This window comes from Crocodylus siamensis, chromosome 4 (assembly GCF_052110815.1).
Source record: "Crocodylus siamensis isolate JL-2025a chromosome 4, ASM5211081v1, whole genome shotgun sequence".
Lineage (NCBI taxonomy): Eukaryota > Metazoa > Chordata > Crocodylia > Crocodylidae > Crocodylus > Crocodylus siamensis.
The window spans coordinates 123,898,776-123,918,116 of record NC_143398.1 but is presented as its reverse complement, the minus strand read 5'-3'; positions in this window follow the sequence as shown (position 1 = coordinate 123,918,116).

The window sequence follows — 19,341 nt, the reverse complement described above, 5'->3', positions numbered from 1 at the left end:
CCTAAATTTAGGATACAAAATTTATGACTCAGACTCAGCCCTAATAAAAAGCAGTTGTCATGGTTAATATTTCTAACTTTAACTTGCTGAAAAAAAGATCTTTTTTTTAAATTTCTTCTCACCCATAATGGGCTTTCTAACCAATTCACTTACACAACTGCAATCACGTTGTTATTTGTGTATTTAGCTCAGTCTTCCTACATACATCTCAATCAGTTTCTTGAACTCATGGAACACTAGGAAGACAACAAATTCAGGATCTGTCAGGTTATAATTTCTCTCTCTGGAAATATTATTCTGGTATAAATGAATTAGCTTGTTATACAGTGTGCTCAAGAAACCGGCTCAATCTCTCAAGAAACCAGCTGTTGAAATGCGTGCATTTTAGCTTATCTTAAAAAAAAAAAGAACAGAAAAGATATGTGGGAAATGGACTACAGCAGACACTGCAAACACATTATTTTCCAAGATGCTCATCTTTTTCTTCAGGCATCTCCTCTGAGTCCAAAGTTTTTTACTCATGAACTTGAGAACAACATTTGATCTTGATCTGACTTCTGGGATAGGTCACTGTTTAGGGAGCACACATACTTAGGGATGATGTGTCTGTGTTTAAAGTTCAAGAACTTGTGGTTAAAGGGAAGCAGATAAGGAAGCAAAAATAAAATAAATATGTTTTTTCCTTACCCTGCAATAATGGATTCCCATGGTCAAAAGGGACAATAGAGAACTTGGAAAAAAAGGCTAATTTTTTATATATTTTTTTCCTTTACAATAATTTGACTTGAGAAGAACAAAGAAGGCTTGTAAAACCTACCTTTAATTAATTATGCACCAAATATTCTGCTGTTTGAGCTGAAGTGGATGTTATCAGGCACTAAAGTAGTGGGAGAAATATGACTAATATTGGCAACAAGAATTAGTGTGGCGGTTGCATGAAAAGATGATGCTCCTTGGGTGCATCTATCCATGCAATTAGCACATAGCAATAAACTCTGGGGCAGTTCATACCAGAGTTTATTGCTCCCAGGTGCAGCATTTACATATGCATCCAGCACATAGAGCCAGAATGGTGCAGCCCTGGCTGGCAGGGGACCCAAGGGGACCAGCGTGCCAACCTGAGGCTAGTCTAACCCAGCTCAACTTGCCACAGAGGGGCTGGCTGGGGCACAAGGGTGCTACAGTGTACGGCTACCTGACAGGCAGACAGGCCTGCACTGTAGCACCCTCATGCATGAAAGCTGTGTGCCCTGGGGGCTGGGGGTCATGGCGATTGGGGACTGCCCACAGGTGCCACTGGTGGTGTCAGCAGTGGGGGGGAGTGGTGAGTGGTGACTGCCTGCAGGCGCCACCGGCAGTGTCGGCAGTGCCTTTTTGTAGGTGGTGCTTCACCAAGCTGAGGGGGTGCACTTGCACCCGTGTGGACCCCCTACACATTGCTCATGCCCCAACCACCTCTGGTCACTGTCTACATGTGTGTTTCAGCACACATAAGTATTCCGCTGTAAGACAATTCTTGTTGTGGACAATACTGTTCTAGAATGGAGTTAATTTATTTGCTGTGCTCTAATACGGGCGCATGTGTAAATGGTGACATTTTACTGCGGAGCTAATTGGTCAGCTCTGCAGTAAAGTGCACATGTAAATGAACCCCTTGTATAGGAGATTGTATTAAAAGTTGAAACCCAAGAACTAGAAAGTTCCATTAATTCAATCTATTTGTCCAGATGCTTACGTTGGTGTCCTTTACTGTAGTATCTAAATGTTGGAAGAGGTGGATAGCGTGGATGGAGATTTCAGCCAAGGCAAATTAATACCTGTGTTCACAGTCCTCATTGATGAGATAATTAAAAGCACGTTCAAAGAGAGTAGTTATGGAAAGAGAATAAAAGTTCAATGTAAATAGAAAGAATGTTGGTAGAGTCAAAGAACCAAATATCTACCATAATTTTATATTGGTAGTGAGAGGATTAATTCATGTTTACAATATGCTTTGTGACCCTCTAAAAAGAGGTTTTGTTGAATTTGTAATCATTTCATTTTGCATCTCACCCTCAGGGAAAATAGCTAATAAGACTGGTACCCCTTTCACTTTTATTTGTTGGGGTTCCTGTAAAAAAAACCCAAAATTAGGTTTCTAATTGGCAAAAATTAGTGGCATTGCTTTGACTTCAGTGAAAAAAAACACCAATTCACTCCAGATGAGGCTTTTGCCCTTAATGTGGAAGAGCTTTGTGGGAACTGTTGGAGTTCTCATACGCTTTAAAGTTGTAGATACTTCAAATGTTTTGTTTCTTGCAAATTATTTTGTTTTTAAAACTTGGATGAGAAGATTAAGTACAGTTCTCAGGAATGGAACTCTGTAAAATCACATTCTGTAAACTGTAGATCCCTGTTTATGGTCCCTCAAAGTCAAGTATTTTCAGTTTACAAGAAAAAAAAACTGTTATTTTTTAATAATAGCAATACATGAAAACTTAGCCTGAGTGTGAGAATCAAATTGAATTCTTGTATAGTAAATTGTATAGTTGAATGCTTGAATTTTGTATAGTAAATAATACAAAATAAAAAACAAATTAAGTATTGTTTCATGATTTTTTTGTTTAACATTTCAAATTTTCAATACATTTCAATTATATCTAGTTTCTGATGTTAGGTTGTTTATTCTGTCATTTCCCCCAACATCTACCATCCGTGTAGGAGTTGCCCAGTAACACTTGTGGAGATGTCTTATAATTGTAGGTGTTTCATGGTCAGCAAAGGAAGGAGTATTGGGTTTCTCTCAGTCCTAGCTCAGGAGAACCACCTTTTGAAAGGGACAGGGATATTTTCCAGGTTTCTACTGAAGCAGTGAGTCAGCTGGATCTTCTCCATATCAGAAGATCTTTTAAACATTAAAGAAAGGCAGTGGTTGATACCAAGTAATCCTGAATAGAAAATTGGGATGTGACTATCCATTACCCCTAGAGTAAGTAAAAATGGCCCGGTAAAGAAGTGTGAGGAAGGCCACCAAGCCCTCCCATGCAGATTTTTGGGATAAGAGGCAAGTCCCAGGCATCTGTGGAGATTTGGGGAGGCCAGCTAGGCAGAAAGTGTTTGTCTGATAAATTTGCAGCTGTACAAACAACCTCAGCCTACAGTTCACAGACTTTCATGAGCATAGACTGAAATTCTAGATAAAAAAGCAACCTCTGACTCAGGACTCAGTTCATCTGGGTTTAAGTTTTTGTGCAGTTCTAAATTAGAATCACTTTACATGTAATAACTTTTTAATGTATTTAAATGTAATTTGATTTAGTTTTCAGTGTTTCAGGGCATAAGCTATTCAGGGCCAGATCCTGAACTCTGTAAATTGGCATAGCACCAGTGACATACATAGATATACTCCAGTTATCCCCTTTCAAAACAGAAATAAAATTCTCCTTGTGCATCACTTTTCCTATGTTACCATTTTAAAACCTTGGTACTTGTTTTGGATTGTTTAAAAACACATTTTCAGTTATGGGCCAGTATATGCATTTTTATGGTTTAGTTATAGAATCTTTCCCCCCACCTGTGTATGGATGTGATGGGGACCAGATGAATGAGCATAATTCCCATTAACATTAATAGGAGTTACATTCATAAATACTATATTGCTGCAGTGGGAGATTAAATTTCACAGTGTTTATTGTCTTTGTGTATTCTCGTGCATGACAGGTAAAGTAGTGAAGAACCTGAACTCTGTTCTGAATTAAACTGGTATACATTTTGAGTATTTCTGTTATCCTTTGTGGAATGTTACACTGACTATACAATAATATAAACAATAAGAGAATTTGTCCTACTGAGTTAAAAGGAAATACAAGTTATAAAACTTAAATATCCTGGAAGATCCATTTTCCAGAATTCTTAACTTTGTCTTTGCTAGTGACCTATTTATTTATTTATTTATTTTCAAGCTGTGCTTTTCATAGCCATTGACATAATTTTTCCAGTTTTTCTACTACAGAACATCTGTGGTCACTCTGCAGAGTCCCCTATAGGTCATGGGAAAGCTTTATCTTCCTAATGTGCTTCATCCCTCTATATATTCAAACCCCACTGATAGAGGCCAAGCATGTTTATAAATAATATTGTCTTGTAATGACCTTTTCCATATGTCCCAGAGGAACTGAGAGTTATTCCTTATGAGTTGGCTGGCTGCTTCATTTGTAACAGTGAGAACAATTTCAACATGTCTGGTTGACATTTGATTTATGTGGAAATGAAGTTCTGAAAGTCTCAGGCTAGTGATCCTGAAAATGCAGTGCTTCCAGCCATAGTACATAATTTCTTCATTCACAAACCAATTCTCTTATTGTCAAAAAAAAAATGATGGAGCAAATGTATTAACTGTCAGTATTGGGACATTTCATACTGATGTGTGTCAGGCCAAAGCAGAGGTGGAAAGAGATACTAAAGTAAGTAAATTTAAATTAAATGCTGCTACTGGACATGTCCCCAAGAACACACACATGCGGTTTGAGTTGTCGTAAACTGCATGCTGCACACATGTACCCGTTTACTGTGTTGATAATTTGCAGCATGGTGGGGGGGAGGGGGATTGACACCAGGGGATTTTGGTGTTAAAAAAAAAAATGCTACTAAAAAAAAATGGCATGGTGCACACAGCAGCAGCATGAGCCACCAGAAAGGATGCCTGGCCAACCAGAGCCATGCTCCGGCTGCTGACCAGGCTCTGAGTGGCCGGCTTGATATCACTGGTGCTACGTCATTGTAGTGGTGTGCTCCCCTGTTGTAGCATGCTGCTGTAGCATGCTGCTGTGGTGATCTAGTGGCAAAATCTAACTCTGCACTACATGCACAGCACAGTACAGGTGGTTACTGTACCAAGCTTTAGTACTTTGAAAAGGAAGTACTAAAGCACAGCACCAGAGCAACATTGTTGTATGGTGATGTGTAGACACACCTATATATGTAACAAAATAGCATTCTTATTTTAGTCCTATATTTGCCTAAACGTTCACAGTCGTGGATAAATTTACAATTTATTGTAAGTAATCGCTGATTTTAAAATCACCTCCAGTCCTGACCACTGAGAGCAATGGAACCCCATCTTCATCTGTATTCGTTCACTTTGCAGAGTATCTCTCAGATGCCCCCAACTAATCTGCACAAGTGATAGGTCAATTACTTTAGATATCATGGGAAATAAATCAAAATTTTCAACCAGGGCTCAAACTTGAATGTAAGCATATTTAAAGGCTGAGAAAAAAGTGTATTTTTCAAATGTCTGTTCCCTCCCACCTGGTGCAAAACTACTAGGAGCATGTCCCAATATATGCAGAGGCATGTGCTTGCAAGTGCAAAAATAGTAGCGGTGCAAATTTGCGCCATTACTTTTTGCCACAGTGCATGTGCTTGCGTCTGTGCTTTAGTGTAGGGAAAATTGCCCCGCTTTGGGCATATTGCCCTGCTTTGGGCAAACTGCCCTTTCCCCACTCCTCCCGGCTCCCAGTATGCTGGAGAAGACAGGGTGGAACTAAGGAAGTGAAGACACTCTGACCAGCAGCCAGAGTGTCTCCCTGAAGGACTAAGCCTCTGTGCCTGCTGGCACACATTCCTGTTGCCACTTCTTTTTTTTGCCCCTTTTTTTGCTACTGGGATTTCCTGGTAGCAAAATTTGCCCCCACACTGCAAATTTGCAGCGCAGGGCATGTTTTCACATTCCAAGCATGCAGTTTGTGGTGCTGCAAAGAGGTTTGCAGTGCCACAAACCACACATGCCTGCACATCTGAATGCAGTCTAGAAGTTTCACGAGAGAACTTATTGATCAAAATGCACAAGAAATTTCTGCTCAGTTCTGGATGAAACATACTGATAAATTTGAGCCACCTACATTTCATGTAAAGAGAGCTTAAGGATGAGCTGCTTTTGAGAATAGCAAAGTGATCCCACCCTACCTGGAGGTTAACACAGCAAACCCAGACCCTGGATCCTGAGGGAGAGGGAATGGAATTCAAATCTGATTTCCAATATGGTATCACAGAATTTAGGTTCTCAGAAGGAAGAACAAGAAGTTTTGAACATTTACTGGAACTAAACAGTATCTCTGATATTTCTTTTTTCTTTTTTAATGCTTATAGTGCCTTCCCTGGGTCAATATTTAATGCTCTCCACTTCTGCCTTCTTCCAGCTAGCCTGAACCAGACCCTCCATCTTGAGCTGTAAATAAAGTGTTACCTATTTGGATTCAGAGACAATATAGAGAGAATAGAAAAAGGAATAGGATGATTGTATTCAGGGGAAGGTAGAAACGTGTGGGCAAGAGAGTGGAAAGATTGTGGCTGGGTTGGTTGGCTGGGAGAAATAAAAGTGTTTCTTTGAGGAGTGAAGTATTTTCTTCAGCGCTTCTTTACAGAATGCTGCCATTCTTGTCCTTGATCTCAGCATCTAAGGGGCGTGTTGCTTAGTACAGGAGCATTGCATTAAAACAAGGCCTTCTAACTGGGGACTCAAATGAGTACCCATCAATATGATTAACACCATTTTGGCTGACACATTAGGGAATGAGCTAAAGATTTTATTCTGAATTTGAGGGCCTTTGCTATAGCAGAGTTTACCTAAATGCAGGCCAAGGCACCAATCCATTTGCCACCAGCTTCTTATATTTCTTCCCATCTCCATTTTCTTACTTACACTGAGATTGAGTAGGACCAGGCAGCTCATGAACTGTGTTGTGATCATGAAGTAAGATCATTTTGTTTTAAATGACTGATGAAAACTTGCATCATCTGTGAAAAATCATCACAATACTTTTTATTACTGTTTTGTTTAAGGTCTATGAACTGGGTAACAAAGGAAAAAACATCCACATAAAAAGTCCTCCTCATCATATTATTCTTGGGCTTAATTCAGTTTTCTGTTGCATAAAATGTGTAATGTCTTTGCTTTCTGCTGGTGGGAATTCTTCTGAAGATGTCTCTCTTTCTTCCTTTGGGAATTTTCAGAATCCCTGAGCCAACTTTTCTCTGAAGCTTTGTTTCTCAAATGACACTCACTTTCAGCTTATTCTTTCAGATAGAGACACAGCAAAGATAGTTACCTTTCCATAATGTTTTGAGGTATAAGTAGCTATGAAGCTATAACAATTTTTCCTTCAATAAGACTAGATAGCTACTGCTACAAAAGGAGTTACTCAACCTGTGCTCTTGTAAAGCACTGGCCAAATATGTGTTATGTCTTCCATTGTGCTAAAACTACAGATGATATGACTTTGTTATAGTCTCCTGCTACAAATCCCAGCTGCTTATCCCAAACTGTAAAGGAGTCTACTGCTAGCACTGAAAATATTCCTGTTTAGCCCCTGGTATATTAGCCAAACTAGGAGCTATCAGATAAATAGGGGCTTGTCTTAGATTAAAACTACTGAAGACCTCAGAATCTGGGGATAAGCTTCCTCTGCCCAGGGGAAGAATATAATGTGCTTGTCAGTGGGCGTGTCTACGGGTGCCGATTTAAGGCACATTAGCCATTTTTAAGGTTCATTAAGGGCACAGATCTACACGTGCATGCCTTTAATGTTCCTTAAAAATGGCAATTTTAGACTATTTGCGCCTAAATTTGATACCTACAAAAGCAGGTATCACATTTTGGTGTGAATAGGTAAAGTGTCTTAACGCATATGTAGATGTGCTAAGGCACGTTAACGCGGTGCATGTCGACTAACTTGGGACTAACTTTAGTCCCAAGTTGGTCTGCACACCGTGTTAATGCACTTTAGTGTGTGCACATGTAGACACAGGCCTAAATCAGCTTACTGTGCATTAGGCAAATGGGCATTAAGTTTAGGTTCACGTAAAAGTATGTGTGGATACGCCCAGTATGTTTCCACATTTGCCCAATCCATAGAGGAGATAGGTTTGTTGTGGCACTGAGCTCAAGAACCTGGCTCTTTGGCTCATTCTCTTGGGCTAGGGACAGACATGCCACATAAACTGGTTTAAGTGATCAGAAACTACTTTAAACCTGTAACAAAATGGACATTTAGTACACATAAACCAGTCTGAAAATGGCTGAAGCTGGTTTGAGATAAACCTGGATGAATGTAATATCAGACTTAACTGATTTGAATCAAACTGGTTTATGCAATATCTGTCCCAGACCCCTTCCTGATTTAACTTAAACCAGAGTCACTCTGCATCCCAGATGCTTTGCAGCCCTGGGTGGGGCTCTCAGCTCCACAGCAGAGCTGGCCCCGCCCCTCTACTCTCTGGCTGGGGCTCTGGCAGAGACTACAGGAACAGCGGCATCTGACTGGCTTTCCCTTGCCCTATCTATCCCCTCACCACTCACTGCTCAAGCAGGGATCCCTCCCTCCTTTCTCCCACAGCACGGACCACAGCCAGCAGATGATATGCTAGCTAATGCTAAGAGGTATAAGGCAGACAGGACAAAGGCAGACAGGACAGTGTTGCTTAGGGTTTTCAGCCATTTTTAGTCTAAGTACCCTTGGTGGCCAGAAGCTGAGCCGGGTGGAGGGTGGGGGGATATGCACACGGCCGAACACTGAGTGTGGGGGGAGGTGGAGGTGGTGCACGACTTGACACAGAGCAGGGAGGTGTAGATGGTAGGTGGGCGGGGACAAAGCACTGCCACCTCCCAGGAGCAGGGCCAGAGCAGGGTGGGGAAGCTCACCAGGCTGGGGTGAGGGCAGCAGTGCCCCTCTGTGGGGTGGGGAAGCTCACTGGGTTGGGGTGTGGCAGCAGTGGCTGCCACATGCAAGCATTTCTGCCACATGCAAGCACCGATGCCCTTGCCCCTCCCCAGCCCTACTCTTGAGAGGCAGCAGTGCTCTATTCCCACCCACCCATGTGTACCCCCTAGGACTGGTCCAAGTACCTCCAAGAGTACACGTACTCCCAGTTGACAACCCCTGGTTTTGGGATTTTTGAGCTAAGCAACAGGTAACTAGTAATGTCCCTCTATTCCTTCCTTGGAAAAAGTTGTTTAAGAAGAGCTTGAAATAATGATAGAGGCTTTGTTTTGCTGATGGGCTGATAAATGCTGTGTAACTCCTTGCTGGCTCCATTGCCGGTCAGAGGAGCAGCCAGAGTGTCCTTCCAGGGCCTGGCCATACCCCACCCCCTCAGCTCAGCAGTATAGAAGGAAAGGGAGGGCTGCTCTAGGCCCCCCAGCTTCTAGCTTGTGCCTCTGTAGACATGTGCCTACATTTCCTCAGTCCATAGGGGATGTCTGGGCATTTACAAACTAGTTCAGCCTAGCCAGGTTAGACTAACCTGCAAAGATTGCATCAATTCAGGCTCAGGCTTTTAAATGTTTGTCCCTGTAGGCTCAAGAAAACGTTACTTTCAAAATTGGCAGTACCTTTTTACAGTGGATTATTTTTTTCCGCTGTAGTGCTCTACTTTTTATTAAAAATTTTTTTGTCAGCATCTGGATTATCTTCCTGAATATCGAAAGTCCTGGATCTCACACCAACATTTTGAGAAACATTTATTTTCCAAACAGGGATCATCTCTGCAGAGGTTTCTTATCAAGCCTAGAACTTGATCAAAAAGCTCATTGAAATTAATGGGAGTTTTTCTGTTGACTTCAGTGGCTTTTGGATCAAATCTATAGTACTTAGTACCAAGAATATTGTGTGCATGTGTATGTATGTGGTACAAAACACAAGGGGCCCCTGAAAGAACTATAGGCACTATGACAATATAGTATAGTTGCTCCTCGCTTAATGTTGTAGTTATATTCTTGAATATGTGACTTTAAGCGAAACAATGTTAAGCAAATCCAATTATGTCACGGTAATGACCTATTAGCAGGCAGTGGCCAAACAATGTTATAACCAAACATTGCATGACTTTAAATGAGTGTATTCTCTAATAAATCAGCAATGTAATAATAAAACAACATTAACTGGGGCAACATTAAGTGAGGAGTACCTGTACTAAAATAAAAACACAATACCAGCAAATATAAGTTATCAATGTTGTATATCGTATGGCTTTATAAAGATCTACACGTACATTACAGGCAATACAAAGTAAGTTAAAAATGGAATGGGAACTTTACTATAATTTTTTCATTTCCTCCTTGATTGTATTTAGGGCTTATTCTTGCTCTCCTTATATGAGCAAAATTCCCCACTGAATTCAGTGAGATAATTTTTTCTAATTAAAGGAGGATCTGGTCATTTTTCTTTAAATGTACCATTCCATTAATAGAGTTTTTTATATTCTGTGTACGTAGAACTGGCTAAAACTGCAAAGCCAACTGCTGCACTGCCTGGGACATACTGTTGCAAGTTGCATGTACCTGGGATGTAGTAAAGCCTTATCTGGCCATAATTTTTTTAGCATCTTATTCAGATACATGCACCTCTTTTAAATAAAACCATTTTATCATGCTGTCCTCTCTTTATTGATAAAATATATTCCATCATAACAGATTATTAGAGGCTAGGCATTCCAGTTTCCCTTTTCACATGGGAGTTTGACTGATCTACTTAAATCCCTCCAAGAGTTTAAGTAAGCTTGTTTAATCCCCAGTCACTCTACATGGTATTTTACATATAGAGTTACAAGGCACAAAGTATTACAGATTACTTGGAAAATGTATTCCCTCTGAAACAAACCTTAGTGAAGCCAACAAGATCTTAAATAAAATACAAAAAATATAAAACATACCCATACCTACTTTTTCCTTATATAAAATGCATATATAAAACATATATTTTAAAACACACATACATGTTTTATATATTATTATTATTGATATTCTCTTTATAATTTAATCCATATATAATATTATTACAATATAATTCATTTATTTTAAATCTTCAAGCCAAAGAATGTTCATCTAAAGCTCTAGGAAAACCTTGACACACAACACCTCCCCATCATCCTCAAAAGCAGCTCTTCCCCTTGTTGTTCTGAGGCATGGGGGTGTTTTGTCAGGTGGTCTCTTGCTGCTGTCATTTTTTATATGCAGCCTGCGGGGTTCTGTGTGTTCTAGGAAGACTGATGCAAGCAGTCCTCCAGCTTCCAGAGGGGACACTGAAAAAACAACTCAAATTTTATTCAGTGGCAAAGATCAAGGAGGTTTATTGTCACTTGGACAGTACACCAGCTGGCAGGCCTGGTCCAAGGGTAATTGGCACTCTAGGCTAACTGTTTACCTTGGCACTTCCACCACTTCCAATATAGAGGAAAATAAGAAGTCTAGAATGAATTTTTACATGTACTTATTTTATATTCAAAATTAATAATAAAACAATAAAAACATTTTAATTAGTTGTTTCACACTTTTCATTAACCCTAAAAATTTTACTGAAAAAACTCTAATAGAATTTATTATAATACATGTACAATTAAAAGAAAATCCTCATGAGCTGCTGTGTAAAAACTCAGAACTTTGCTTTTAGTGCTTTCAGTTTCACAAATTCAGAAACAAGTTCTTTAAGTCAAAGTTGTCCAGCTATTTCATGTTCTATTGACACAGTGGCCAGGCCAACAAGTCGCTCTTGCAGCATAGAAGAACAAAGTTATGTATTTATCAATTTTAGTTTTGAGATGCTATGACCCCCCCCACTAGCAACAGAAACTGGGAGATTCAAGAGAATGCAGAGTGCAATGAACATGTTGGGAAACTGTCTGTCAGTTTATGTTCAGAAATAAACTTCAGTACATCTTGAGGTTCTGGAATTCATAAAATGAAATAGCCTGCAGTTCACTGTACAAATCTGCAGCGTCAATATCTTTAGAATTTCCTGTATTATCTTTATCTACCTCAACTTCAGCACGTGTGTCTGTAGGTGAATACATTTTCTTCATTTCAATGTCAGTTTGATGCTGTGAGCTGTCTTCATCTTGATGTTCGTGAACTGCTTCCATCTTGATGTGGGTGAAATCAAAGATATTTCAGGAAGGACCCCTCTTGCTTTGCTCATTCTTTTGCCTGTTCAGCTTTTTGTTTATGATACTGAGCTCCGGGCATTTTTTTTCTATCTGCCATGCTACCATTCCCCTGAAACAGTTTTAAACTGTTTCAAATCAATTATCAATATAGAGAACAATCAATCTTAGTACAATTTCAAAGAAAATTCTGACTGTGTTGACATTAATAATGTGGACAATTAAGCATATGTATGATTAAAGGTGTAACATGGTAACTGGTTATCTAATGTTGGTCAAGTCTGCATGGTTAAGCAGATGTTTTCCTGTTTCTCAAGGTCTTTGTAAACTAGGTGTTATTTCCTATGTAAAGTACTCTACTAATTGATATATTTTATCTAGTAGCTAGCCAGATTCCTTAGCATGGTCCTCTGTAAAGTAAATTGTCATTGTCCATTGGGTAGTTATGTTTACTTATCTCACATATCCTATCAGATTTCTGAGTTGACCAACCTTACATGTTCTGTACACACAGTCATACAACTGCATCCTTACACAACAATGATACAGGCTGTGGTGCCTTCAGTTGGTGCTGTGAGCATCTCCCTGCTCCCTGGGCCAGGCCCCCCGACTCACCTGCCATGAACTGATGGAACTATAACTGAAAGGAGGGGTTCAGTGGTATTCCTGCCCCCTGAGCTGGAGACGGTAATATTCATGGGGTCATCGCAATTGATGTTGGGGCTCTGCCTCCCCTACACCCTGTCCATTCACCAACTGTGAGGACTGTCAAGCTGCTGTGCCAACTCCTGGCTCCAGCTCCTTAGGTGCTGCCGATGGGTCTTAGTCTCACTGCCTTCCTCTCAAAGTGTAGGCTTGGAGTTCCAACCTGCCCTTCACTCTTAAGCTTGGCCCTGCCCTTTTTGGAGCCTTAACTTAACTGTACTTAGCATAACCAGAACATCTACACCCCTGTGACCTCATATCATTTTAATCATAGGTAAACTGGCCTAATCTCCCTCCTGAAGCACATTCTCTCAAACAAAAATCCCATCTTCCAATGCATTTACCTTTTCATAATGTCCACTGAAACTGATAGTAGTTTTGATTGAAGTTTTGAGGGGCCTGGGCTATTTCAGGGTAAGTGTGGGAAAGTGTTTCATAGGATGGATAGTTGTAACTAGATATCTTTCCTCTCTGAAGGAAACCAGAAGCTTTTTGAGGCAAAGTTATTCTTGATACATTTATTTTTCTGAAAATAACTTTTTTTGTGGTTGGAGGTCAAGATATTCAATGGAAAGTATTGGCTGGAAATCTAAAACCAGTTATAAACTGGAGAATCCCTTCCATCAGTTCTTGCAATATAGCAACTTACCTCTTTTAAACATGAAGTTAGTGTTTCCTCTTTAATTTGAAACTACACCAAGGTTCAGTTAAGATTAAGGAGTTGACTGTTATACTAATAGTCCTGTGTTGAAAATGGAATTGGAAAGAATGTAATAATATATACAAATGAATAATGTTTGAAAGAAACATTAAGAGCTGTCACCAGTTTGTAGCTGTGTGGAATATAAACCAGTGGGTAGATTGCATCTAGTTATTTAAAATCATTTTATTTTCTTAACATAATTAGAGATGTTTAAGCAAGAATATAAGATGTTGAAGTAAGAAAAGAGAAAATCTGTTAAATTATGTTCCTGTTGACATATATTATCTCCTGCATCTTTATAATTACTTTATTCTGTCTAATTTTAAACATCTCCACCAATCTATTTTCCATTGATCCCACTTTCAAGATTATTTGGTAGATCAGTTTTTCACCCCATGTCAACAGATGCTGCTTCTTAACTCTTAATTTTCTTAGGTTCACTCCTATCACTCAATAGATAATCTTGAACACAAATAATGTTAAAGCTGACCAACAGCCCAGGAAAATAAATATGGAACTGAGCATTTGATAGCTTAACAGTTATCAATGTTAATCCTCTGGTTTTAGTTCCTTACAAATGGTAAACTTTTAGGATAAAATTTTGTTATGCTTGCTATACAGCTCAGGTTACTTGTTTTGAATACTTTATTAAAAAGGACTCAAGCTAATAAAGTAACTGGGCTGGTGATGTAATTAAAAACTCTGTCAACATTTCTTCACAAAAAAGGCATAACTAAGGTTGAACAGGCTGATAAAACCTTAATTCTGGGAGCTCCTTGAAGATTTAATAATGATTTTTATTCATTATTGTTCTTTGTTTAGCAAAACACTTAAGTCAGGACTTGACAAGAAGACAGGCCTGATTTAGTTCAACCAGTTTCACAGGATCTGTACCAGGAGGTTGCATTAATTTAACTAAAATTGATTTCAAGAGGGTGAAGGCTTTGGTTCTTGTTGGTTTGGTTAAACTGTTTCAATTAGTGCTACTTTTTTTCCTTTTTGGCAGACTAGGGGCAGAATCCTGTTTCACTTTACATGCCTAAAAGGCATCACTCAGTTGCATGATTACAATTTCCATCACTTGTGTGGCTTGCAATCTTATTCCATGCCCAGTGTGGATGTGCAAGCATTGACATGGCTATTGGACATGCCCAGTAGGTACATGACTTCATATATGTGTACTTAAGTATAAGTCTCAAATTTGTAGCTGGACAAAAACTCAAAGATCTGTACTATAATCAGACATAAAAATGAACTATTTTTGCTTATTGTTTGTTCCAACATTTATCTTCAATCAAAATATCTAAATTCAAATGTGAACAGGCTTGTGGTATTATTTCCAAATGGGAAAAAATGACAGTTAATGACATATTTGGAACTATACCTAAACTAATATAAATTAAAGAGTGCTCAATGAAATGCAACTCCCATTTGAAATCTGCTTTTCTTAAAACTATACATTGCAAAAGGCAGGCCCGCTCGTACATTAGATGATCTTTGTTGGTGAATAAGCAGTATAGTGTAGTGGGAGTATAGGGAGACTCTAGCTCTGAGTTCTTATGACTGTTTCATTGTTTCTCTTAACCTAAAATAAAAGTAATTTAGAGAATAGGGCTGTTCTTTGTATATGGAAAAAATAATTGTAAGGCTGGAAAAAATAACACTTGCAACAAACAATTTAATCTGATCTGCCATGAACAGTTTTGATTTATACCACTATTTAGAAACACTGGCAACAGCTGAGCTTAGAAGGTCTCTTCTTATTTAATGTATTTTCAGAAATGCTGTGAAATCTAATGACCACCTGTGGGACTAGCAATTATCAACTGCTCTACTGCAACTCAAAAAGTTTCATATATTGGGTGAGGGAAGCAGAACCTGATGTTTTCTTTGAGTTTTCAGGACCATTAAAATCCTATAGCCAAAGTGTAAGTAGATAGAAACAGCCATATTTTGCCCAATTTATCAAAATCACCCCAAGACCTGATACTAAAAATAACGGTCAGCAAGTGTGAAGTTAGGCTACCCTGGGGGTCTAAAATGATTTTTTATTGCATTAGTAAGAGCTCCAGGTTCCAAACCATTAGAGGACTTTACAAAACAATTCCAATTAGTGCTGTGCTTTTTGCACACTATATCACAACTTCCATCCTAGGGAAAATCCTAGAAAAGTTCTTCAAAGAGTCTATCTGTGATAAGGTGGCAGAAGGTGAGGTTCTGCATGACAGCCAGCATGGCTTCATCACAGGCAGGTCTTGCCTTACCAAACTCATCTCCTTCTATGACCAGGTGACTTGCCACCTGGACATGAGAGAGCAGGTTGACATTGTATACCTTAACATCCAAAAGGCCTTTGATTTAGTATCCCATGATGTCCTCATGAGAAAATTGGAGGATTGCGGGCTTAACTCCAAGACAGTCAAGCGGGTGAGCAACTGGCTGCAGGATAGGATCCAGAGCGTTGTAGTGAACAGATCTGTGTCATCCTGGCAAGAAGCAGGCAGCAGTGTCCTGCAGGGGTCCGTGCTTGGTCCAGTAATTTTCAACATCTTTATTAATTATTTGGATGTGGAGTTGAAGAGCTCACTGGCCAAGTTACTGGATGACACCAAGTTATGGGGGAGTGTGGTCACACTTGAAGATAGGCTACAGATACAGGTGGACCTAGACAGGCTAGCAAGTTGGACGGATCGGAATCTGATCAAGTTCAATGTTGAAATACATAAAGTGCTCCACCTCAGGACAAGCAACCCCCAACACACCTATAGGCTTGGTGGCACCAAACTGACTAGCACCATGAATGAAAGGGACCTGGGGGTAATAATAGGCCACAGAATGAATATGAACTGTCAGTGCAATGCTGTAGCCAGTAAGGCAAATAATACTCTGGCACGAGCCAGTAAGGCAGATAATACTCTGGCATGCATAAATCGATGCATCTCCAGCAAAACCAAGGCGGTGATTCTTCTGCTCTACTCAGCACTGGTGAGACTTCAGCTGGAGTACTGCATCAAGTTCTGGGCACCACACTTTAACAAGGACATGGACAAGCTTGAGAAAGTCCAAATAAGTACCACATGTATGATCAGAGTCTTACATGGCAAGCCATATGAGGAAAGGCTGAGAGATCTGGGACTCTTCAGCCTGAAGAAAAGAAGGCTGAGAGGGGACCTGGTAGCAGCTTACCGCCTCACTAGGAGAATACAACAGGGGCTCAGTGAGCAACTGTTCACCAGGGCACCCAAGGGGAAAACTAGGTGTAATGGTTACAAAGTCCTGGAAGATTGATTCAGGGTCAATATTAGGAAAAACTTCTTCACAGTCAGGGAATAAGCTCCCTGCAGATGTGGTGCAATCACCTACCCTGAAAATCTTCAAAAGACTAGACAGTTACCTTGCTGGGGTCACCTGACCCCAGTTATCTTTCCTGCTTGGTGCAGGTAGCTGGACCTGATGACCTTCCAAGGTCCCTTCCGGCCTTACAATCTATGAATCATTCAAATGTTACAAAAATCAGAAACACAATCCAGCAGTCCTTAACTTTTCATCTCTTTTCTCACATAGAATTTTATCTATCTCTTGCATGCTGCTATGCAAACATTAAATATCACATGCCTTTGATGGGGCAGGGGAGGCTGGGGCCAGCAACTGTGTTGCCCCAGCATCCTTACATGGGGTCCTGGGAACCAGGGAAGCTGCAGTCATGGTGCTCCTGCAACTTGGAGCCTCGCTAGCAGCCATAGTGTGGCTCTGGCTGGCCAGGCTCCAGTTTTGGGCAGTGTGTGCTGCCTCCATGTGTAGCACCCGGCTTTTTTTCTCTTTGGGTTTTTTTGACCTCTGGATCTCCAGGGGTCAAAAGACAAACATACCATGCTGCAAGGTAGCAGTGCGAAGAATACTTGAATGTGTGGTGTGTGGCATGAATGACTTGTACCCCTGGTGGCTGCGGGGGGCACAGCAGCAGCAGTGACGGGAGTGGCAGGAGCGAGGCTGTGGTGAGTGGAGGAGCTTCTGCAGATGCCACCGGCGCTGTTGGTGGTGGGGAGGTGGGGTGGCAAGCGCTGACTAAGGGTTGGTGAGCACCTACAGTCACTGCCAGCAGCGTTGGCAGTGGTCAGCGGGAGTCAAGGACTGGCTGCCGAAGCTGCCAGCAGGGTGGCGAGCCGTGGCCACCTGCAGGCTCTGCTAACAGCGTCAGCGTCATCTTTTGTAAGGGGTGCACCACCATGCACAAGGTGTGCACATGCACCCACATGCACCCCCTATGCATCGCCTCTGTTGTGTGGCGCTGCAAACAGGTCTGCAGCTTCACATATCACATGGCTGTGTTTGTCGAGACACAACGTAGGAGTCTCTCCATCATAAAAAGGGCTCTGAGTCCAGACCAGAACTCACTAATTCACAATGGACCTCCCTGTCAATTGATTTCAGAGAGTGACAGAATCAGGGTTAAAATTCAGAAATTCCTAGGTCCCACCCTTCATGTTCACGATTCCAGACATCCCTACATTTGGAGCCTTAGCTCCTTTCTGACTTGAGACAGATATAAGTCACACTAGAAGTGAACAACTTCATAATTAACTATGAATCCCCAGGCCCATCCATTCTGTTATGAGATAGTTACTGAAAAATTCTGACGGAACTTAGCCTTTGGGGGACTTTTACCATTAATGCCTCAGTGTTGCTTTCCAAAATGCTGAGAGGTATATATAATCATGTTGGAAGTTTGAAAATGGGTTGCTAATGACAACACTGAATAAACCAAAATCTAGCTGGGTAGGTTTTATTGCTTGATATTGCTTTTCAAATCAATAAACTCATCAGAATATAGAATTTATTAGAAATTAGGAAAGGTTTGGTTTTTTTATTATTTGTTAAATTATTTTATTTGGCAAAAGCTCCATTTTGGCTTTTGACCAAACAGCTTTTTTCATTTTCCATTAATAATAATTTATTACTAACAATATTAGAGAACTTGGAAGATAATTCCATAAATGTCCACAATCTTAGCTTATAAAGGAAGAAAAGAGATGCACAACTGACATTTTTTCCAGTCAGAATAGTGTGTAAATAATGCTGATTAAAAACAAGACACAATGCTCTGCCCAGGTCCTCAGGGTTGTTAAAATTACAGCCCATGGGGTGGATCCAGCCTGCAGAGCCCTACCATGCAGTCCCTAGTGCTGCATCTGGGTCCAGAATTGACCCAAACAGTACCATATGTAGACCATCCCTGTGCAGGGGGCCTGAGACATGTGCCACACACAGTGTCTGCTTCAGCCATCCCATGACCCATGCTGAACACAGCACCTGCTCTGGCTGGCCCAGGGCTCACAGTGAACATAGCGCCCACTCTGGTCAGTCAAGGACATATGCTGTAATCATGCTTGCCCTAACAAATCCAGGACCTGTGCTGCACATGGCACACCCCACCCTAGCTTCTCCAGAGCAGGCACCATGTGCGGCAAAGTCCTGGACTGGCTGGAACAAATAGTCTTTGTGTTGGATCCATCATGTGGAGTGGAGCAGGGGGAGATGGGTCTCTAGGTCCAGGCTGGCCCACAGGGCCAGACACATGCCATGGAGCAAGATGAGTTTGACACCCTTGACAAAGTGATACACTCTTGTCAAGAAAAGCTGAGACCTGTGTGGGTGGTGTGGTGTGGTGTGGTGTGGTGTCCCACATTTCTGGAAGGATTTACTTGATAACCAAAATTCTGCATTAATGGTAAGTCTCTTTGTAAAAATTAGTCATTGACTGAAATAGACTTCTTGGGGTCCTAAGGTCAACTAGGTATCATCTAAAACCCAGGATACATTCTTCAAGGCTAAAGCAGAACCACTGCACCAGAGGAAGGAAGTAATCTGTTTTAGAATAAGGGCCTGTTCAAAGAATGTAGACTACTTTGTCCCAAATTACAGACACAAGGAACAGCCCTAAGGAGACTGGGACAGATATTCATAGATAGGTTAGCACCTATAGCATGCAGAGCAGTGCCCAGTAGGGCTGTGTGAAA